This window comes from Sus scrofa, chromosome 16, assembly GCF_000003025.6.
Source record: "Sus scrofa isolate TJ Tabasco breed Duroc chromosome 16, Sscrofa11.1, whole genome shotgun sequence".
NCBI classification, from domain to species: Eukaryota; Metazoa; Chordata; class Mammalia; order Artiodactyla; family Suidae; genus Sus; species Sus scrofa.
In genome coordinates this window covers 35618856-35642524 of record NC_010458.4, presented here as the reverse complement: position 1 = coordinate 35642524, position 23669 = coordinate 35618856, and the positions used below count along the sequence as shown (strand labels likewise).

General features: G+C 38.2%; 1 protein-coding gene across 6 annotated transcripts in view; it reads left to right on the top strand.

Moving 5' to 3' along the window:
• ANKRD55 (ankyrin repeat domain 55) overlaps window positions 1-23669 on the top strand; it is a 431118-nt gene that overhangs the window by 20263 nt on the left and 387186 nt on the right. For 4 of the 6 annotated variants that reach the window (XM_021076744.1, XM_021076738.1, XM_021076737.1 and 1 more), the window contains exon 2: window positions 6820-6929. The exons of 1 other annotated variant lie outside the window; for it this stretch is intronic. The gene's annotated coding sequence lies outside the window, so the exon portion shown is untranslated. Of the gene's footprint in view, window positions 1-6819; window positions 6930-17471; window positions 19587-23669 lie in introns of those variants that run through there. One more of the 6 variants, XM_021076742.1, reaches the window with a different exon arrangement.

Genomic DNA, 23669 nt, shown 5'->3' with positions numbered 1-23669 from the left:
CTTCGGTGATCCATTAGTTGTTTAGTAGCATTTTTTTTTTTTGTCTCTATGTATTTGTGTTTTTTTGCATTTTTTTGTCTTGTTGATTTCTAGTTTCATAGCATTGTGGTAAAAAAAAAAAAAAAAAAAAAAAAAAAACGCTTGCTTTTATTTCAATTTTCTTAAATTTACTGAGTTTTTTTCTGGCCTGGCATGTGATCTATCCTGGAAAGTATTCCATGTGCATTTGAAAAGAATGTGTATTCTGGTGCTTTTGGATGGAATGTTCTGTATGTCTATTAAGTCCATTTGTTCTATTGTGTCATTTAAAGCCAGTGTTAGCTTTATTACTTTTCTGTCTGAATGATCTGTTCATTGATGTATGTGGGGTATTAAAGTCTTCTAGCATTATTGTGTTACTGTCATTTTCTACCTTTATAGCTGTTAATATTTGCTTTATGTATTTAGGTGCTCATATGTTGCATGCATATATATTTATAATTGTTCCGTCTTCTTGCATTGATCACTTGTAATTATATAACATCCTCTTTTGTCTGTTTTTAGTGTTTGTTTTAAAGTATGTTTTGTCTGATAAAAATATAGCTACCATGGCTTTCTTTTGAATTCTGTTTGTATCCCCCGACTCTCAGTTTGTGTAGGATCTAAAGTGAGTCTCATGTAGGCAGCGTATATATGGATCCTGCTTTTGTATTCATTCTGTGTTTACATTTAAAGAAATTTTAATAGGTATGTAATTACTGTGTTTTATTAATTTTGGGGGGTTATTTGTAGTTCCTTTTTATTTTTTTTAGTTTTTCTCCTTCCTTGTGATTTGATGACTGTCTTTAGTGTTACGTTTGCATTTCTTTCTATTTTTTTGTGTATCTCTTTAAGATTTTTTGTTTGTGGTTACTATGATGATTATATATAGCAAGCTCTTTATGTAGAGATTAAGTTGCTGATCCCTTCATTTCAAGAGCATTTTAACAACCTTGCATTTGTACTTTCTTCCCTCCAGTGATTACTGTTTTTGACATTGTATTTTACATCTTTTTGTTTTATGGATCCCTTAAGTACTTATTGCAGCTATAGATGATTTTACTACTTTTGTCTTTTAATCTTCTTACTAGCTTTTATGTGATTGATTTGCTACCTTTCCCATATATTTGCCTTTACCAATGAGCTTTTTCCTTTGGCAATTTTCATGTTTCTAGTTGTGGCCTTTTCTTTTTAACTTAGGGAAGCTCCTTTAACATTTTTTTGTAAAGTTGATTTGATGGTGTTGAACTCTTTCAGGTTATGCATCTGTAAAACTTTTGATCTCTCCATCAAATCTGAATGAAAGCCTTGCTGGAAAAAATATTATTGGTTATAATAATAATCCCTCTTATCAGTTTAAATATATTGTCCCAGTCCCTTCTGGCCTGCAGCTAAAAGTCAGCCGATAGCCTTTTGGAGTTGCCTTGAATGTAATGTGTTGCTTTTTTCTTGATGATTTTTAATATTCTCTCTTTACCTTTAATTTTTGCCATTTTAATTACGGTATGCCATGGTGCACTGTTCTTTGGGTTGATCCTGTTTGGAACTCTCTGTGTTTTCTGGATCTGGGTGTCTGTTTCCTTTCTCAGATTAGGGAAGTTTTCAACTATTATGTCTTCAAATATGTTTTCTACCCCTTTCTCTCTCTTTTCCTTTTGGGATTCCTATAACGCTTGTGTTAGTATACTTGAGGTTGTCTTAGAAGTCTCTTAAGCTGACTTCATTTCTTTTTATTGTTTTTTTTATTTTCCTGTTTTGTTTCAGTAATTTCCACTACTCCATGTTCCATATTGCCAATCCATTCCTCTCTGTCATTTAACCTGTTGATTCATTTTAGTGTATTTTTCATTTTAGTTATTATATTATTCTGTTTTATTCTTCTTTATGTTTTCTAATTCTGTTTAAAAATTCTAATTTCTCACTCTGTTCTTCTATTCTTTTACTGAGTTCTTTGATCATCTTTACAAGCATTACTTTGAACTAATTATCAAGTAGATTGCCTATCTTCACTTAGTTCTTCTTTTGGAGTATTATCTTACTCCTTCATTTGGAATATGTTCCTCTGTTGCTTCATTTTGCCTAATTTTCCATTTGTATTTCTATATCTGTGGGTTAGTTACTTTTCCAGACCTTGGAGAAGTGGTCTTTTGTAAGAGACATCCTATGCCTTCCAGCAGTGTACTCTCCCTGGTCACCAAAGCTATATGCTGTGGGTCCTTCTGTAGTCTGGACTGATTACTGTGGGTGGTCTGATGGGTATGGTTGGCCCACAGTCTGGTTGGTTGCCAGGCCCTGACTTGTGTGGAGGACACTGGCTGCTGGTTGGCAGGGCCAGGTCATGAGTTGGCTGACTCCGGAAGCTTGGGGGCTCCCCGGGCTGATGCTTGCTCACTTGTGGGCAGAGCTGGGTCCCAGGGTCTCTGGCTATAGTGTGCTAGGGGTCCTGGAGTTGGTGTGTTAGTCTTCTGGTAGGTGAGGCTGAGGTCTATATATATTTGGAATCATATTGTCAATTTCTCCTTTAAAAGAGCTTGCTGGGATTTCGATTGGCATTGCATTGAATCTAATAAATTAATTGAGGGAGAAATTAACGTCTCCTAATCCATAAATATGGTATATATCTCTCTATTTATTTATAAGAGGAAGAATAGTATTTAATATTTAATATAATTTGTGTACTGAGAAAGAACATCACACAATTTAAAAAAAAACCGGCTGCTTGACTGAGAAGGTGAAGTTCTTTTTAGGGAGAGAACTGTGTGTGTGTGTGTGTGTGTGAATCAAAAGACTCAAAACTAAATTACTCTTTGAATCAAGTAACAAAAAATCTCTCTAGTACTTTGAGAATGGAAGAAAATGGGGTTACTAACAACCTGGGATAAACTGTGAAGATAAAATAATAGCCCCATGATCATTAGGAACTAGACGGCAGTAAGATGCAGTCTGTGATTTAAATGGACTATGAATGTGGGGCCACTATTTTTTCTCTAAGAGGAAGGTGACCCTGAGTGTTGAGGTGGTGTCTAATTCCTGAAAAAGTTGGTTAAAGAATATCTTACAGGGTATAGATTTTGGGTTATATTTGTGAAACAAAAAAAACTCTATAGTTTTTGTGACATAAATAACAGAGAGGACCTCTATAGCACCCATCTTTCCTTTATAGTGGGAACTCTCTGTGCACTACTCCATCATCATGTAAATGCAGATAATAATTCAGACAGAATGACCCATTAACTCTAATTGGACACTTTGCAATTTATCTGGGTTTACAAAAGTCCACAAAAACCACACAATATAAATCTCAAAAGTTAGTATTTTCTTGGAAAGTAAAAGCTTATACAATGATGTGGTAGGCTATTTCCAGAATGGCCCTCAATGATCCATACCTCCTTGTGTTCACTTCTTTGTGAATCATTTCCCCTTGTGTGTAGGCTGAGCATAGTGACTTACTTCTAAGGAGTAGAATATGGCACAGTGAAGGGCAGTCACATCCAAGATTGGGTTATGAAAGACTGATTTTCATCTTGTTTACACTGTCCCTCTTGCTTTCTAACCTGCTCACCCTCATGAAGCAAGCTGCCATATTCTCACAAACAGCAGTGAACTGCAGACCACATCATTGAGAAACTAAGCTCCTCAGTCCGAAAACCCATGAGGAACCTCCCCATTTACTTGTAAGAGGGCTGCAGTCTCAGCTGACAATTTAATTGCACCTTTATGATCCAGAGCCAGAGAACCTAGCTAAGCCACCCCCAGGTTTCTGATCTATAGAAACTAGAATAATTATATAACAACAGATAATTAAGACAAATGGTAATATTAAAGACCAGCATTCTTGAATGTTAACTATGTGTCAGTCACTAAGTATTTTGCATAGGGCTTCTCTTTTCATTATCACAGTAATCCTATGAAGATGATATTCATGTACTCATTTTGTAGAAGAGGAAACCAAGGCATAGAGTAGTTTACCAAAGTTATAGAGCTAGTAAATAAAATCAGAATTTATTCATTTTTTAAACTTTTTTGCTTTTTTTTTTCAGGTCACACCTGTGGCATATGGAAGTTCCCAAGCTAGGAGCTATAGCTGCCAGTCCATACCACAGCCACAGCAATGTGGGATCCGAGCCACATCTGCAACCTACACCACAGTGCTGGATCCTTTTTACCCAATGGAGTGAGGCCAGGGTGGAACCCAAGTCCTCATGGATACTAGTCAGATTTCGTTTCCGCTGCACCACAATGGGAACTCCTAAAATCAGAATTTAAATCTCTATAGTCTTACTCTAGAACCTAGATGCTTAAACAGTGTGCTTTATTTATCAACTAATCTCTTTCTTTCTGAATACATTTTCCACTAAACTGACTGCTTTAAGTGGAATTACACTGCTGTTTGTGAATAAAGTAATTCTGTATCAGGACCCATAGTCACCTTGGAGATAGGCAGCTAAAGCCGGAGAAGGGAACAGCAGCCTTGTGTGAAAAGCATATTCCATGTAGTTGGGTTATTTGTTTGGAAATGAGATTTGTCCTACTAGTAGAAAAGTATGGGAACAAGCAAAAGTTACTAGAGAAATATTGGGGAAGGATGATTATTCAGTATTTTAGCTTTTATGTTAGTGTATCAGATTGTAAGGATTAAAATAAATCAATCTCTCCCACAGAGGGTATTTTGTTGTCTTAAGCATGTCTCATTTGGGACCTACAAAGAAAAAGGAAGTCAAACTTAAAATGTTGTGATGTAAAACAATTATTATGAGAATAGCTATGCTGCTTTAAAAAAACCTATTTTTGGAAATAGCTTTAATCTCTTTTAATATAAAAGTAATCATTACATACTTGATATAATAAAAACATGAATAAAAAATTGAGAAAATTATAGAGCATGAATATCACCCCTAATCCCACCCAGGGGCAATAACCCGACTGTTAGTTTTTACTGTTTTGCATTATATTTTTGTCTCCTAATTATGGATATCTTTTCATGTCAATGACTAAGTCAACATCATTTTTAAACTGTTCTACTGTATGTATGTTCCATTATTTATTAAAAATAATCCCCTGGATATTTATGTTGCTTCCAGTTTTCTATAATAAACAACTCTTTGAGAGATAACTTTGTACAGACCTCTTAAGATTTCTTTAGTAAAATTTCTAAATGTGGAAGAGTTGGGTCAAAGAGTTTGTGTATTTTAGATTTTTACAGGTCTTGCCAAATTGCCTTCCAGAAAGGTTGTAACAAAATTAATTCCCACCAACAGTTAATGAGCATGCCCACTTCCTACACCCATGCCAGCAATGGATATTACCATTCTTTTAAACCATTGCCCATCTGATAAGTGGAAAATAGCATCTTGTTTTAGTTTGCACTCCTTTAATTACTAGAGAAATTAGGCATTTTTTCTTATTGTTTCTTCTCTTATGAATCATCTTTATATGCCAAATGTGACCATTTTCTCCACTGTATTGTTATACTTTTTTAATGAAAACTTTAATAAATGTAGGAATTTAGCACTTTCTATTTTCTCTATCCAGCACTTTACCCAAGTTTTTGATCTGACTTTTAACTTTGTGTTAATTCGTTTGTTTGGTTTCTTGCTTTGTTGACATGTATAATTTTTATGTTGGCTCTATCCATCTTTATGTTTATAGTTTCTGACTTTGTCATGCCTAGAAAGGCCTTTCCTTCTGGCTAGATTTTACAAAGTCTGGATGACCATTAGGAACCAACATTTTGAGGTAGATTTGGAAAGCAAAATGTAGAGAACAATAAATTATAAAAATACTCTTACAAGCTTTGTGTTTTCCCCAAGGACTTCTTCATTTGCCATAACTCTGGTTAATGATATTAAAGAAAAAACTTCAAGAATTGCCATATATGTTCATTAGAATACACATAACTGCATAAAGTTCAATGTTTCTCCTTGGCTACATTCTTCAGTAATAATAATAAAGTAATAAAGTAAATAGGTTATTAATATAATGGTTTATCATATTATAATTCTAATAACAGAAATGTAGTACAAAATGACTTATTTTCGTGTCAGTACTTCACAAAGTTATTTCACATGCATCAATTTTGTTTAATCTTCACAATAACACTGCACCTTAACTATTATTATCTCCCTTTTACATTTCTGAGTATTTAAATGACTTGGCTAATGTCACACAGTCAAATGATGGCAAAGTCAGGACTCAAGTTCATGTATTTTAAAGAAAAATCCAGTGCTCCCACCAGTTATCAAAATAGTAATTAGGATATTTTCCACTACTCAACAAAGTCAATGGAAAGTTGAGATTTTAGTTGCTTTGTTGGAATTTCAGCCGTTTTGATCTTACACACACAGCTTCTAAGGTTTTAACTTCAATTTGGTTATCAGAAATGGTGGGTTACCATATGTGGGGCTATGGTTGTTGTGTTCTTCCACAGTGGACTGTCTATAATGCAGGTAGGTCCTTTATTCAACATACTCATCCAATGGAAACCCTCATTTTTAGTGGTTGACTGTCTGTTGTGTTTCTGTAGTGGTAGAATGGGTTGGCAAGCACTTCCTGTTAATAATGTAGAAAGACCTACCTCGGAAAATCAAAGTTGGTATATGATTCTACAGGTGAAGCCTCTTCCTTTATAGACTCAAGAAAGTATTGGAAAACACACAACTTTGGTCTGAACACGTGCCTTCCCATATGCCCAATTCTGTCTGGCTTTTTCCCTGTCCTTGCTGCCTTTCCCACACCCTACCCAATGCCTGCCATCTCAATTCCCCTTCCTCATTCATCCATTCATCTGTTTGTTCATTGTAGATGTCCTGTGTGCCAGGCACCTTGCTTATTGCAGGAGAAAAGAGGTGGACAACATGCCTTGGAATGAGGCAGAGAAGCCAAAATTTAAATGTGTGAGACCAGTGTTGCAGGTAGGTGTTGTATGCTGCTGACTGAATAACCCTAAACCTCCATTTGTCTACCAGAGTGGGATGCCCAGCTTTGCCCAGTATTTCCTTCCCCTGAAATGCCCAAGAATCTCTATTTATTTGTATCAAAAGGGTTAGATAGTACAGCATGCTCTCGTATCTTTCTAATAAATCTAGAACTTAGTTTCCCTCCAACTGTGGGAAATCTGTGGATGTTGGATTGGGAGCTACATACCTAAGAAACAGGCCACTTTTTGTGCTCTGTTGCCAAAAAACCACACGATCCTGAAATAGCACAACACTTAGGCTTTCTTTTTTTTTTTTTTTTTTTTTTTTAATTTTATTTTCCCACTGTACAGCAAGGGGGTCAGGTTATCCTTACATGTATACATTACAATTACAGTTTTTCCCCCACCATTTCTTCTGTTGCAACATGAGTATCTAGACATAGTTCTCAATGCTATTCAGCGGGATCTCCTTGTAAATCTATTCTACGTTGTGACTGATAAGCCCAAGCTCCCGATCCCTCCCACTCCCTCCCCCTCCCATCAGGCAACCACAAGTCTCTTCTCCAAGTCCATGATTTTCTTTTCTGAGGAGATGTTCATTTGTGCTGGATATTAGATTCCAGTTATAAGTGATGTCATATGGTATTTGTCTTTGTCTTTCTGGCTCATTTCACTCAGTATGAGATTCTCTAGTTCCATCCATGTTGCTGCAAATGGCATGATGTCATCCTTTTTTATGGCTGAGTAGTATTCCATCGTGTATATATACCACATCTTCCGAATCCAATCCTCTGTCGATGGACATTTGGATTGTTTCCATGTCCTGGCTATTGTGAATAGTGCTGCAATGAACATGCGGGTGCATGTGTCTCTTTTAAGTAGAGCTTTGTCCGGATAGATGCCCAAGAGTGGGATTGCGGGGTCATATGGAAGTTCTATGTATAGATTTCTAAGGTATCTCCAAACTGTTCTCCATAGTGGCTGTACCAGTTTACATGCCCACCAACAGTGCAGGAGGGTTCCCTTTTCTCCACAGCCCCTCCAGCACTTGTTATTTGTGGATTTATTAATGATGGCCATTCTGACTGGTGTGAGGTGGTATCTCATGGTAGTTTTGATTTGCATTTCTCTTATAATCAGCGATGTTGAGCATTTTTTCATGTGTTTGTTGGCCATCTGTATATCTTCCTTGGAGAAATGTCTATTCAGGTCTTTTGCCCATTTTTCCATTGATTGATTGGTTTTTTTGCTGTTGAGTTGTATAAGTTGCTTGTATATTCTAGAGATTAAGCCCTTGTCAGTTGCATCATTTGAAACTATTTTCTCCCATTCTGTAAGTTGTCTTTTTGTTTTCTTTTGGGTTTCCATTGCTGTGCAAAAGCTTTTCAGTTTGATGAGGTCCCATGGGTTTATTTTTGCTCTAATTTCTATTGCTTTGGGAGACTGACCTGAGAAAATATTCATGATGTTGATGTCAGAGAGTGTTTTGCCTATGTTTTCTTCTAGGAGTTTGATGGTGTCCTGTCGTATATTTAAGTCTTTCAGCCATTTGGAGTTTATTTTTGTGCATGGTGTGAGGGTGTGTTCTAGTTTCATTGCTTTGCATACAGCTGTCCAGGTTTCCCAGCAATGCTTGCTGAATAGACTTTCCTTTTCCCATTTGATGTTCTTGCCTCCCTTGTCAAAGATTAATTGACCATAGGTGTCAGGGTTTATTTCCGGATTCTCTATTCTGTTCCATTGGTCTGTCTGTCTGTTTTGATACCAGTACCACACTGTTTTGATGACTGTGGCTTTGTAGTATTTCTTGAAGTCTGGGAGAGTTATGCCTCCTGCTTGGTTTTTGTTTCTCAGGATTGCTTTGGCAATTCTCGGTCTTTTGTGGTTCCATATAAATGTTTGGATTGTTTGTTCTAGTTCTGTGAACAATGTCATGGGTAATTTGATAGGGATTGCATTGAATCTGTAGATTGCTTTGGGTAGGATGGCCATTTTCACAATATTGATTTTTCCAATCCAGGAACATGGAATATCTTTCCATTTTTTTACATCTTCTTTGATTTCTTTGATTAAGGTTTTATAGTTCTCGGCATATAGGTCCTTTACCTCTTTGGTTAGGTGTATTCCGAGGTATTTGATTTTGTGAGGTACAATTTTAAAAGGTATCATATTTTTGTATTCCTTTTCTAATGTTTCATTGCTGGTATACAGAAATGCAACTGACTTCTGAATGTTAATCTTATATCCTGCCACTTTGCTGAATTTATTAATCAGTTCAAGGAGTTTTGGGGTTGAGTCCTTAGGGTTTTCTAGGTATAGAATCATGTCATCTGCATACAGTGACAGTTTGATCTCTTCTCTTCCTATATGGATGCCTTTGATTTCTTTTGTTTGTCTAATTGCTGTGGCTAAGACTTCCAAAACGATGTTGAAGAGCAGTGGTGAGAGTGGGCATCCCTGTCTTGTTCCAGATTTGAGTGAGAAGGCTTTCAGTTTTTCCCCATTGAGGATTATATTTGCTGTGGGTTTATCATAAATGGCTTTGATTATATTCAGGAATGTTCCCTCTATACCCACTTTGGCGAGGGTCTTGATCATGAATGGATGTTGAACTTTGTCAAATGCTTTTTCTGCATCTATTGAGATGATCATATGATTTTTGACTTTTTTTTTGTTAATGTGGTGTATGATGTTGATTGATTTGCGTATGTTGAACCATCCTTGTGAACCTGGGATGAACCCAACCTGGTCATGGTGTATAATTTTTTTGATATGTTGTTGGATTCGGTTGGCTAAGATTTTGTTGAGAATTTTTGCATCTATATTCATCAATGATATTGGGCGATAGTTTTCTTTTTTGGTGGTATCTCTGCCTGGTTTTGGAATGAGGGTGATGGTGGCCTCATAGAATGTCTTTGGGAGTTTTCCTTCTTCTTCAACCTTTTGAAAGAGTTTAAGGAGGATGGGCACCAATTCCTCTTTATATGTTTGATAAAATTCACCTGTGAAGCCATCTGGTCCTGGGCTTTTATTTGTAGGGAGTGATTTTATGACCTCTTCAATTTCATTTCTGGTGATTGGTCTGTTCAGTTGGTCTGTTTCTGCTTGATTCAGTTTTGGCAGGCTGTAAGATTCTAGAAAATTGTCCATTTCTTCCAGATTGTCAAACTTATTGCCATATAGTTGTTCATAGTATTCTCTTATGGTTTTTTGTATTTCTGCTGTATCCGTTGTGATTTCTCCTTTTTCATTTATAATTTTGGTGATTTGGGTTCTTTCTCTCCTCTTTTTAGTGAGTCTGGCCAGGGGTTTATCAATTTTGTTCACCTTTTCAAAGAACCAGCTCTTGGTTTTATTAATTTTCTCTATTGTTTTTTGAGTCTCTATTTTATTGATTTCTTCTTTGATCTTTACAATTTCCTTCCTTCTGCTGACTTTAGGACTTCTTTGTTCTTCTTTTTCTAATTCATTTAGGTGGAGGGTTAAGTTGTCAATTTGGGATCTTTCTTCTTTTTTGAGAAAGGCCTGGATTGCTATAAATTTCCCTCTGAGCACTGCTTTCGCAGCATCCCATAGATTTTGAGAGGTTGTGTCTTCATTATCATTTGTTTCAAGGTAGTTTTTAATTTCCTTCTTGATTTCCTCATTGACCCATTGGTTTTTTAGTAGCATGTTGTTTAGTCTCCATGGAGTAGGTTTTTTCTCTTTCCTTTTCCCATGGTTGATTTCTAATTTCATGGCATTGTGGTCAGAGAAGATACTTGAGATAATTTCTATGCTCCTAAATTTATTGAGATTCGCTTTATGTCCCAATATGTGGTCGATTCTTGAGAATGTTCCATGAGCATTTGAGAAGAATGTGTATTCTGATTTTTTTGGATGTAGTGTCCTGAAGATATCAATTAAGTCTAACTTTTCTATTGTTTCCTTTAGGATCTCTGTTGCTTTATTGGTTTTCTGTCTAGAGGATCTGTCCATTGATGTGAGGGGGGTATTTAGGTCTCCTACTATGATTGTATTCTCATCAATATCTCCCTTTATGTCTGTTAATATTTGTTGTGTGTATCTGGGTGCTCCTGTATTTGGGGCATATATGTTGACGATAGTAACATCCTCTCCTTGGATGGATCCCTTAATCATTAAATAGTGTCCTTCTTTGTCTTTCTTTATGTCTTTTGTTTTAAAGTCTATTTTGTCTGATATGAGCGTTGCAACTCCTGCTTTTCTGTCATGTCTATTGGCATGAAATACTTTTCCCCAGCCTTTCACTTTCAATCTATATGTATCTTTTGTCCTAAGGTGAGTTTCTTGTAGGCAGCATATTGAAGGTTTTTGCCGTTTTATCCACTCAGCCATTCTGTGTCTTTTGATTGGGGCATTCAGTCCATTGACATTTAAGGTGATAATTGATAGATGATTATTTATTGCCATTTGATCCTCGTGTTCCAGTTGATTCTATGGTTCTCCATTCTTCTTTTTTTTTTTTTTTTTTTTTTTTTGGTTGGATGGTCTCCTGTTATTATCTGCTTGAGTGTATTTTTTTTTTTTTCATTTTTTGCAAATGCAATATTTGGTTTTGGCCTGTGGTTGCCCTGTTTTTTAAGTATGCTAACCCCTTCCCATAATTGTGTGTTTTAGCCTGATGGTCCTGTAAGTTCAAACACTTCATTATTATATTAAAATTAAGAAGAGAGACATATATACAAACAAAAAGGATTATTTACCTCCTAACATCCCTTGCCCACATTTTATGGTTTTGATGACTCTTTTATTTTTTTCTTTTTAATTGTATTTTGTTTGAAGCATGTTCATGATTAAATCTGTATGCTGGCTTATTTGAGTGACTGCTCTCTGATTACGGTTTCCTCAATCCTAGTTCTTCCTCTTCTTCTTCTTCTTTTTTTTTTTTTTTTTTCTTCCCTTTCCTTCCTTTCTTTTTGGTTTAGAGAAGCCCTTTCAATATTTCCTTTAACCTGGGTTTTGTGTTGCTGTATTCTTTAAGTTTTTGTTTGTTGGGAAAAATTTTTATTTCCCCTTCTATTTTAAATGATATTCTTGCTGGATAAAGTATTCTAGGTTGCATATTTTTTCCTTTGAGCACTTTAAATATCTCTTGCCATTCCCTCCTGGCCTGTAGTGTTTCTGTAGAGAAATCAGCTGATATTCTTATGGGGGTTCCCTTGTAGGTAACATTCTGTTTTTCTCTTGCTGCCTTTAGGATCCTCTCTTTATCACTAACTTTTGCCATTTTTATTATGATGTGTCTTGGTGTGGGTCTGTTTGGGTTCAGTTTGTTTGGGGCCCTCTGTGCTTCTTGTATCTTGAATCCAGTATCCTTTAGATTTGGGAAGTTTCCAGCGATAATTTCTTCAAATATATTTTCCATTCCCTTATCTTTTTCTACTCCTTCTGGAATTCCTATTATGCGTAGATTGGCCCGTTTTATATTATCCCATAGGTCTCTTATATTGCTTTCCAGTTTTTTGATTCGGTTTTCTGTCTGTTGACCAGATTGAGTGATTTCCATTATTCTATCTTCCATATCACTGATTCGTTCTTCTGCATTATTCATTCTGGTTTTTACTGCCCCTAGCACTTAGGCTTTCTCTGTGCCTTGTTCATTGACAGAGCTGCCCTCCCTGCAGTCCTCACCTCAGGAAAGCAGAAACTTCATTCCTTCTACCAATTCACTCTAAGCAGGGACAGAGCTGGTACCTAAACCCAGATGCACATAGCCTTCCTGGATTAGCTCCCTGCTTAATCCCAATGGTCAGTATCAGCCTGGTCCTATTTGGTGGAACCACTTCAGACCTCTCTGTTCTTGAGTGTCTAGTCCCTAAGAAATCCTTTTCTCCCCTGTTTGCCTCTTCTTATCCCAGAAGTTACGTATTCCCTGAAGAAGGACACTAAGAGCCTCTACTCCCTTCAGAGGAACCTCTTCTCCACTCTAACAAGCAAGAACACCTTTTGAAATTGGCCCATTTTCCCCCAAGTCTGGATTATTTATTCTTATCTGTGGTTACCTGTTTATATTTCACTGCAGAGTGATCTGTATTAACAGAAACACAGTCTATTCATCACAGAGGCAGTACTGTTTAAGCAGACTCTTAAAGGATGAGTGTTTCCTTAGGCACACGAGGCAGAGACTGTCACTTGTAGCAGAATAATAAGCACATTCCAGGCATAGAGGCATAACACAGATGAGGATGCATAACTCATTGTGACAGGAGCCTTGGGTGCATGAGGGCATAGCAAGCTGTGGAAGCAGGGAGGTGGGCACAGGCACTTGTGCATGTCATGGAGGGAGCTATAGCCAGTCTGTGTACTGATGTGATGAAACAGCATCTCTTCATCTCTCAACTGTAGCAGTGGGTCCCTTGCAAAGAAAAGGGATGGAGGATAGGATATTGCATCAAAGAATTCTCCTGGTCTTGCTGTCATAACTGAGCTTTGATCCATTGGAATTGCTGTAGCCATTATTATTATTTTTTTTTCTACCTCTTACTGGCTGTCTATTCTCCATCTAGAACTTTGTTTCCCAGTCTTATTCTGTGATTGAGTGGGGCCATTAAGAGTCACAAAGTTTAGCCATAAAGATCGTATCACAGCCATGTTCAAATGGCTTCCCATCCCACTAGAATGAAATGCAAAGTCCTTATCACAATTTAATGTGATTAAGCACTTGCCTTCCTCTCTGATACTGTATTTTATTATTTTTCCCCCTTGCTTCTTATATTCCATCCATACTTGTGCCCTTGCATGCCAAACATGTTCCCACCTTCTAGCTTTTGCACTTTCTATTCTATTACCATTCTATCCCGGGACCGTTTTTCTCCTAGGTGGCACATATCATTGACTCAAGTGCTATTTCCTGAGGCAGACTTTTCTGATCATCCTATACAATAACTCTCTAGCCCTTTAGCTTGCTTCATTTTTTAACACACTGCTTATCACTGCCTGATATTAAATGGTGCATTTACTTGTTTGTTTTTCATCTTTCTCTGTCATTAGAATGTAAGCACCATGAAGAAAGCAACTCTGTCTGTCTTTTGTGTTGCTATATCCTCAGCACCTAGAACAGTGCCTGACACATAGTAGGTTCTCAGTAAATACTTACTGAGTGGATAGATGGATAAATGAAATAATGGATTTAAGACCCTAGACTCCAGCCCCTTGAGGAAAAGAGCAAGGTGCAGGTCAAAGAGATCTTGGCCATAGGAAGAGAAAACCTAGAGAACTTGGACCGCAGGCCCATACCTTATCCACAAAGACAGATATGCTCATTTGCTGGCTCTGGGAACTTCCCAGGCAGTAGTGCAAGGGATCCAGGGAGCAGATCATTTCACAGACCTTTGCTTTCTGCCAAGTAGCCTTGGGTGTACTTCACATAGTCTAGAGATGAAGAATGAGTTTTCACACTGTGGTTTGTCAAAGACATGAGACTTAAGTGGGAAAATTGCCAACTGCCAGGTCCTACTATGTTGAAGCCAAGCTCAATGCAAGAAAATATTGGGAGTAATGGATCTAGATGTCCCAACCCTTTCTTTTTGAAAGGGTGGCTTTTATCTTGACTTTTCATCAAGTTAGGACTTTCTGATCCTGGCTGCTCCTCATTGGCACTGCAAACCTCCTGGGAGTCTGCCTGTTGCTCACTTATAAGAAAGAACCTGGGGCCACTCTTTCAGTTCATTGCACACCAGCTGCCCTCTCTGGACTTGGGTTTCCCTGCAAGCCCTTTGCATAGCCTCAGTCAACTTTCTGTGGTTGGAGGCCCTGTTTACTTCATACTGGCATTCGCTGTTGACAATAAATAGACTGGGGCCCTCAGGGCCAGTCATGCTCCATTAGCTATGTGATTTGACGCAAGGATGGGTGAGACTGGTTGGAGAGCATGGAGTTGGGTAACAGGAGATAATATACCCCTTTTCCTCCCCTGAGATGCAATTTCAGTTGTTCCCACAGTATGTTTCCATTGTACAGTAGATGCAAGAGCTCCAGCTAGTGTGAGAACTGAGCTTGAATAAGAAAAACACAGTGATGGCATCATTCCTGCAGGGCTCCCATGCTATTTTCTCAGCACTAAGAAAACCCAACAATGTCTAAACAACTGACCTCGTGGTGTGTTCGTAGGTTTGCACAATTCCCGAGGGTCATGTTAGCATATTAATTTCAAGGGGGAGATCAAGCTGACTTTGGAAAAAGCAAGACTTGAGTGTATTTAAAACTTGACTTGCATGTACATTCTCCCTGAGCCAGAGGAGAACAGTTGCTAAAGTCTCCCCAGGCACACTTAAGATGTGCAGGGATCACAGTGATGGAAACAGCTAAATAGCTCAACTCTCAGTAGCACATAGCAGCTGAATTTTGTGTTGCTGTTGTTTTGTTTTACAGTTGTTATTCCCTCTGCTGGTGGATATCCCAGGATATGTTTGTTGGAATTACCCCTGGACTCTTTACTGTCTTGCATCAGCCTCTTTTTTTCTTTGGAAAAGTATAAGCAAGAGTTGCTCAGTTGCTTGTCTGTGGAGAAAAATCATTCCTCATCAGCTGGGGTGGAGTTCCCTGGTGGCCTTTTTTTTTTTTTTTAATCTGTCCACACAATATTCCCACATCTCCCATCTCATGTTGTAACCTCTCTGGTTACATTAAGCCTGCAGACTTTTCTTAAGTTCTTTCTTATAAAGATAGTATTTAGAAATTGTTTATAAAGTTATTTTTAGTGGGAAGTCATGCAATGAGCTCCAGTTGTCACCTTTCCAAAATTCCAGGAGACTAGAAGGGCAGTCTGCTAAAATTCTACGGATCAAAGCCAGGGTAACTCTTTTCTGGGGTGCTAGCACTACTCTTGGCACTGCCATTGAGCCTGCTGTCCACCATGAGACCACTGAGTAAGGCTCCTCCTCATTGATGCAAATTCCTATTGGTTAATGAACTGGATCAAAGAATAAATGTATGAGGAGGGAAACTTGTCTGATCAATGTTGAATACCCAGAACTTAGCACAGTGGTTGCCTTATATAGCAAGTGCTCAATAAATATTGAGTGAATGAGTAGCTCTATATATGGACTGCCCATTTTTTATTACTGATGGATTTGAAATCATCAGTAGCTGTTGCTCTTGTCATATGTGTATGTTTGGTTCTTTTAGTTACAAGGATGTGATCTTCTAATGCTGTGTTCAGGGATAAACTACATAGTGGTTAAAGTACAAGCTCTGCTAGTCTGTGGTGTGAGAAATCAGTTGAGGTGGAGTGAGCAGTGACTGAATAGAGACATAATAATGGTAATTTTGTGGAAATGATCTGGGTGTGTTCACTTTGTGAAAATTTATCAAGCATACACTTTCAATTTGAGCACTGATACGTATATGTGTTGTTCTTCATTAAGAAGTTTATTTTCTGTTTTACAAATAGAGACTTTGGAGCTAATTGTCTAAGTTTGTATCCTGTCTTATCCATTCATTCTGTAGCTGGAGAGCCTGGGACAAGTTACTTAACATTTCTGTGTATTACTTTCTTCATCTGTAAATTAGGAATAATAATATGTCTCTATCACAGGGTTGTTGTGAATTAAACACAATAAATGTCAATTGGCTGTTGTTTTTCAGAAGGTGAGATATTTCGCATATGGTACAAAGACTTGGAAAATACCATTGGGGATCACTAGAGTATTCCTCTCCCTCCAGTCAGAACCACTTCTCATTTCTCAAGATCTATGTACTTCACGATTTCTTTTCGTATATTTGCATTTAGTCACCTTCCAAATAAACGGACTCTAGGGAGTTCCCGTCGTAGCTCAGTGGTTAACAAACCCGACTAGTATCCATGAGGACATGGGTTCAATCCCTGGCCTTGCTCAGTGAGTTAATGATCTGGTGTTGCTGTGAGCTGTGGTGTAGGCTGCAGATGCAGCTCAGATCCACCATTGCTGTGGCTGTGGCATAGGCTGACAGTGATACTGGAATCCAGGTTCGTGTTCACAGGAGTGGAAGAATGAACTCCGCAAACCCACAGGCAGCAAGCAAGCAAGCAAAGTCTTTAGTAAAGAAAAGCAAATAGCTCCCAGGGTTGCTGGGAATGGGGAGAAGAGCCCTCTTTTTCTTTTGTCCTATAGGGGTTTTTATTCCTTAAAGATGGTGGGAGGGTACCAATGTGGGGTCCAGAAAGGTGTGGTTTTCTCCCATTGGCCTTGTTCAGTTACCTATATCAGTCCTTGTCCAATAGGGTCTTAAGGATGGAAGTGTCCTGTAAGTCTTGTAGTTTCTTTGCCCTTCTCTTCCCGTAAACCGAGTCACAGGGGATTAGGGATTAATGTCCTTATGGGCATAGGTACATTCCCTATAGTAAACAAGGCCTGTTGGGATATTACTCCCTGGAGCCCTTAAGTCACAAATGTTAAGAGCCATATCAAAGAATGCATCGAAGCCCACGCTCCTACACTGACTACCTGAGTTAATATTCTTCCTCAACATCTACAGCTCCACTTCAGCCCCTAAACTGGGAACCTCCATGTGCCGAGGGTGGGGTCCTAAAAAGACAAAAAGACCAAAAAAAAAAAAAAAAAGAAAAAAGAACCCCCCCCAAAAAAAAACCCCTCAAACCCCAGCAAAAAACAAATAAACGGACTTTAGGGGCCGAATAAGCTTTGCAATCCACTATAATACTTGTTTTCCACTTTTTTTTTTTTTTAAACCTAGAGCAGCTCTATGAACCACAGAATGGTAGAGCCAGAAAAATTCTTAGAAAATATCTCTGTTGTCCAGTGTAGTAGTCACTAGCCATATGTGGCTATGTAAATTTAAGTCTAAATTAATTATCAATAAATAATTTGAAAGTTAAAAACACAGGTCCTCAGTTGCAGTCACTACACTTTACTGTAGCCACATGTGGATAGTGGTGACCATACCTGACTGTGCAAATACAGAACATTTCCATCGTAGCAGAATGTTCTGTTAGATAACACTGCAAGACCAATTTTCTCATTATATATATGAAAGTATTGAAGTCTGGAGAGGTAAGATTATACCAAAGTCACACAACTAGTTAAGGACAAAATTAGACAATAGTCTAGATATCTTGATTTCTATGCCATGGTATTTTCTGTTTGGTCACAAAGACACCTGCAGATCCACAGGACTTCCTCTCTGGTGATTAATTTGTGGGAGATACGGCATATCTATCCATTATGGGACAAATTATGGGGACATACTTTTGGTGACTCCACATTACCCACACTCTGATACCATGTCCTTGAGTTTGAAGAAATACTGTGTCTATTTTACTAATTGGATACTATTTCCATTCTAGAATCTTTTCTTCTAAGAATCAGTGGGGCATACAGTCACTCACATATAAAGTGTGGCAAATTGTAATTAGTTAATAATCACCAATATTTACTGAGCATTTATTATGCACCAGTCATTCCCTCTAAATGCTTCACATTCAATTGAGGAATATGAATGAGAATTATGTGGTATGCCCAAGGTCATAGGTAGCAATTGTTAGGCTTGAGATGTGAGCCCCAGGCAGTCTTCCCTAGAGCTCCTGCCCTCACCCACTGCACTTATGGAGCAGCTGCCCTGTATAGCACATTGTCTAAAGCCTTGGTGAAAGCTGAGCATGCTGACAATGTCCTAGCTGTCCAGAAATCAGTAATCCAATTGATTATTGGGAGTGGAGGAAGAGAATAGCACATCCATGAACATGATTTATGTATACTTTTTAGTATTTATAGCCACAGAAATACTCAGGAATTTGGCTTTTTTGCATTTTTAAATTCACTCCCTTTCTTTTCTTCCTTTTTGTGGAAAAAACAAAACCCCCCAAAGCAGATATCCTCAGTAATAAATGCCCTTCAAACAGTTGATGATTGTTCCCAGGCAGTGCACCTTTCCTGGATCTTCTTTTAGGGACTCTGAACGTGCTCTTGAGAACCCGTCTTGTACAGACTGGCCAGGGCTGTAGGTGAATAAGGGAAGGGAGTGGAGAGATCATTAATGCTTTGATTATAGTTTAAGCACCCCACGAGGGGTTTCTTAGGAAGGCCCTTGAGTTAGGTATGTTTATGACAAGAAGGATCTTTTTACAGATTCACTAAACACAAATAGAGGATTTTTTTTTTTTAAAGAGTAATTGGATTTAGCAGGTGATTTCACAGTTTGGAGCAACTGTTTTCATTTTCTAAAATATATCTCTGCCCACACTTGCTAGCGAAGCCACATTGGCACCCAGTTAGCAACAGCAGTGTTTAAACATGCTGTGGCTGGCACCACTGAAACAACAACAGAAAGGGCTTTAGCCTCTCAAATCCTCCTGACTGTGCTGTGCAAGGGTGCTTCCAAGATTTTAAATAGATGAACGAATAACATACCAAGTTGCAATTACCACTGTGAATTGGTCCAATAATATGATGCTATTATCATCAAGTTACTAGTAGAATATGACTTCGATTATTCACAGTCCATCTGCTTTGAAATTTGTATTTAGATTGTTTGTGCTGATGTCTTCTGCATTTGACAAAGCTTCAGTCAAGGTTACTAATAATTCTCAGAAGGTATTCTGGGTCATGGGTGAGTGGAACAGAGCTTATGAAGAAGATGCTTCCTTTGACCTGTGGCTCCAGGGAATATCACAAGATTAAATTGATTGTTTGACGTAAGTTGTTCTTTTTTCTCTCTCTTTTTTTTTTTTTTTTTGAGGCTATAAGGTAAATCTTGATGGCTGTTATAAAGAGACTGAAGATTAGAGTAGAGGCTTTAGAAAATGATCTCCACTTAACCAACTCACCAGCTTACCTCACACTTACCACTTCCTCTGTATAGGACACTGTCACCTACCTTCTAGCAGCCAGAAGGGTGATCTCTGGTATGCTCAGCACTCTGCTCCCACTGAGATTTAACTAACTGACCAATTACTAGATCCTAATTGCACTAAATAAGAGCCCCAACTGTTCTTTTGTAAATTCATAATCCTTTTTCTTTCTTACTGTGTTTCATTTCGCTATATCAGGGAGAAATCTGTTGGGCCTAGAAAGTAGCACTGACCTAGGAAGGCCCCAAGCACCTAGGAGAAGCGAGAGAGACCCAAACAGTGTGGCAAAGGAAGAATCAGCCTGATTGTCAGGCTGAGCCACTTGTTATAGCTAGGACCATGGTGCTGGGCATCAGCTCTAAGGGACAGACAGAGGGTACAACTAAGAGCATGGGTAGAAAGGTTGGTGGTTATAAGAATCGAGAGACAATGGAATAGGGTATAAAAATTGGGTCAAGGCATGGGATTTGGAACTAAGCTTATAATTGGAGTGTCTGAGCTGGAATGCCCTTTGCAGAAGATGTTCCACATGGGAAAGGCTGAACTGTGTGAGCTTTCACATTGGCCTCAGGGACTACATTAGGATGCCGTTTAGGGTGTGCTTGTCAGGATGTCGTCAATATGCATGTAGGTTGGGCTGAAGCAGCAGGCTGATGGTTTGGTATTGTGTCCACTGTTTTAGCATTTAGGCCACAGAAAGTGCCATGGTGGGAACAGAGTGTTCAGTCCTACAAATGTTCAGAGGAGAGAGAATCTTCATGAACCTGAAGAACAGGAGTCATTGTTTCCAAGGCAGAAAACAGGGGTCAGGAAAAATGACGATGCAGAGATAAAGGAGTCAAATTTTGGTGTTTCACCTTTGTTAAGGTTTGGATTTCATAATAAACAGGAAGCTGAATACATAACTAAGAAATCACCCCAGGAAGAAAATCTGCCCAAGGGACTTGAAAAGGCTTGAGTTAAAAATTCCATAGATGAGCCTCCAGAGAGATAAGAGAGCTGGGAGTCCCTTTGGATAGAATATCAAGCAGAAACCAGAAAGAATCCAGTCCCTTCCTCTTGAGCCTACCCAGGTGAGATAGGGGCAATTAAAAGATTGGAATCATAAAGTAATTACAGCTTCCATATAATTATATTTTTTGTGGTAGGAGTACTAACTAAAAGTTGGGATGGTGGTATTAGTCCTATGATTTTGTGGTGCCTCATAGTTCTGAAATAGGAGACTCTGCTAGAAAAATCACTATCTCTTATAACTAATATTTAGGAAATGTAAAGAAGAAAGGAGAGGCACCAATATAAGTCCAATATCCCATTCTGATCAAATTCTGCACTAGCCACCAGCAAGTCATTCTCATATGTATTTCTCTAGCTAAAATTAAACCTTAGTTAATAAATATATCTAAGAGAGTTTTGATAATAAAACTTTATCAAAAATCACTATTTTCTCAAGTAAATAGTAGAGTGTGAATTTCTACTTATATCTGAATTCTACCTTTTAGCTTTTAACAGAATTCTCTGAATATGAGAAAGGTGAAATTTTACTGATGATAATTTCACACTAGGCACCTAGGCTCAAACAGTGATTTTTCCCTACTGATACCTGTAAACAAGGATAATTTAAGTCAATTATTAGCCTTTTCAACAGAAATCAGAAAATATTTATTATTAACACTCTTTGCCTGGGGTGCTAATGAGTTCTAATGATTTTCCTAGGGGTATAAACATATGAAAAACTCACTTATCCTTATGTGTTATAATTAAAAAATTTTGAAAACTTGAGTCTACAGATGATTCTGGCTTTCTGTTGTTAGTCTGTTATCTTCCATATTGTTTTGCAAACTGTGTGTTTCTTTCTTTTTTTTTTTTGTGGTTTGGGGATTTGATTCCCCCTTTTATTCCTATATGTGTGTTTCTTATTAAGAGAATCACCTTATCTCTTATTATCCTACCAAAGGATAAATGTGAGGGCTGTTAGGAATTTACATTTTAACTTTCCAGTCCCTGTTGGAATAGTGAAATTCTTCTAAGGGAGAGAACCGTAAAAGAAAACACCTATCTTCTCAAGAGAATAGAAAGCAAGACTTTGGGCTTACAAGGGTGACTTCTTATAGAACAGAGCAGTTAACTGGAGTGAGGATGTGAGAAACTGGAGAGAAAGATCAAACAGGCGTAGAGGAGGAATGGACATGCTTTCCTTGCCCAGGGGGAGGGTATAATGTGAAAGAGTGACAGATTTGTAGGTGAATAAAGAAGGTACTGAGTGAGATCCTGGGCTGGAAAAATGAAGCACAGAAATAAAGCAGTTGTAGAGGCTGTTGCTGGTGTCTGGGCAGGATGTGAAAATTTTTGGCTCTCTCTGATGTGGACTGATACTCAGGCAAGGATGACTGTTTTTATAGGCACAGTGGAGACTTAATGCTTGCTTACTGGGTCTTCTGGTCATTAAATCTTCTTGCACAATGCTGTGTTAGTTCCTGGACTGACAAGGTAGCAATGCTTTGGTGGATAAAGCTCCACCCATGGTTTTGAAAGAGGAGGTTTCAGCTCCTGAGGCTTGATGGCTTTCTGGGAACTGGGGCTTCATCAAATACTCCACTGATTTCTTCTGAGTCTTTCACATGACCTTTCCAAGGGCATGATTTTCACTAAACATGAGACTGGAGCTAATTGGGCTGTTTTAAAGTAATTACTCTGCAGTATCACTAAGGTTTATCTGGCCATTATGTCACTCATACAACATGGCTAGTGAGCAGCTGCTCATAGCTCTGAGAAATGGAAGGGGGACTCTTTTCTTCACTGAGGCCACTGTATGAGCTCAGACCACCCAGACATTCAAGCACACAGAGAATTAAAACATTTAGGGCAGATTTTGACATTGAACCATGTTTAAGCATCACAGTCTTACTTGTGTTTATATGGACCAAAGACCTCCTTTTTACTCCATTCTCCCCCCCACCCCCCATTTCCTAAAATGCATCATTAAAGTGACAGAACTTGGCTTAGCTTGAAACCAAGGCTAGACCTTTAGAGTCTTTGATTTTAAATCAAAGTTGAATAAAAGTGTTTTAAACTTTCCGCTCAATATAAACATGATGTTTTGTCTCTGTTCAAAACAGATCTTCCTCCTTTTCAAATGCATATATGGATTAACTCTCACTACTCCTATCCATAAATTGTAAACAAATGCGTATCTTAGAAGGCCACGCCCCGTTGTACTTGTGTGTACAGGTTTAAGGCTTCTTAAGTGTAAGGCTTCTTACATGAGATTTGTCTTATTAGACTCTCAGCTCCTCAAGGGACTAGTCTTTCCCTTGTGTCCACACCAAAAGTTATCTTAATGAGAAAGGAGGGGAAAGTGGGAAAGAAGGTGGCAAATGAGCATGAAGCTCCAGGTTTTTAACAGCTTTTATTGCTCTTCTTCTGCTCCTTGGACAGATAAAGACTGGCTTTCTCAAAATCCCTCCCCTTTCCGTGATTTCCGAGGCTAGGAACAGAGGGAGTCAGACTTTCAAGAGGGGGTGCTGCAGGGTGGTTAGAATAGCCTTCTGGTTCCTCCCCATTGACCCCAACTCTGGCTTTATTTATTTTTTAAATCAAGACTCAGAAGTTGCTTTATAGATTTTATAGACTAATTGCCTCAGTAGACATGTTCTCTAAATGGAAAGTATTCAAACAAACTTTTGAACAAGCTCTGATCCTGGCTTCATTTTCCAAGAAAGCATTTAGCAGTGAAAAGAAAAATGACTCAGCAGAAATGTTTGTCTTAGTCTTCTTGTCCTTGTCCCTCATTTGGTGATTTGGGACATGTTCCCACCATTATTGAAAGGAATCTATTGGGATTACATGTGAATATTTGGGTAAAGTAAGTCTTTTTAGAACCTAGAAAGATGCTATAAACATATCATGGAACACCATAAAAGCAGAATA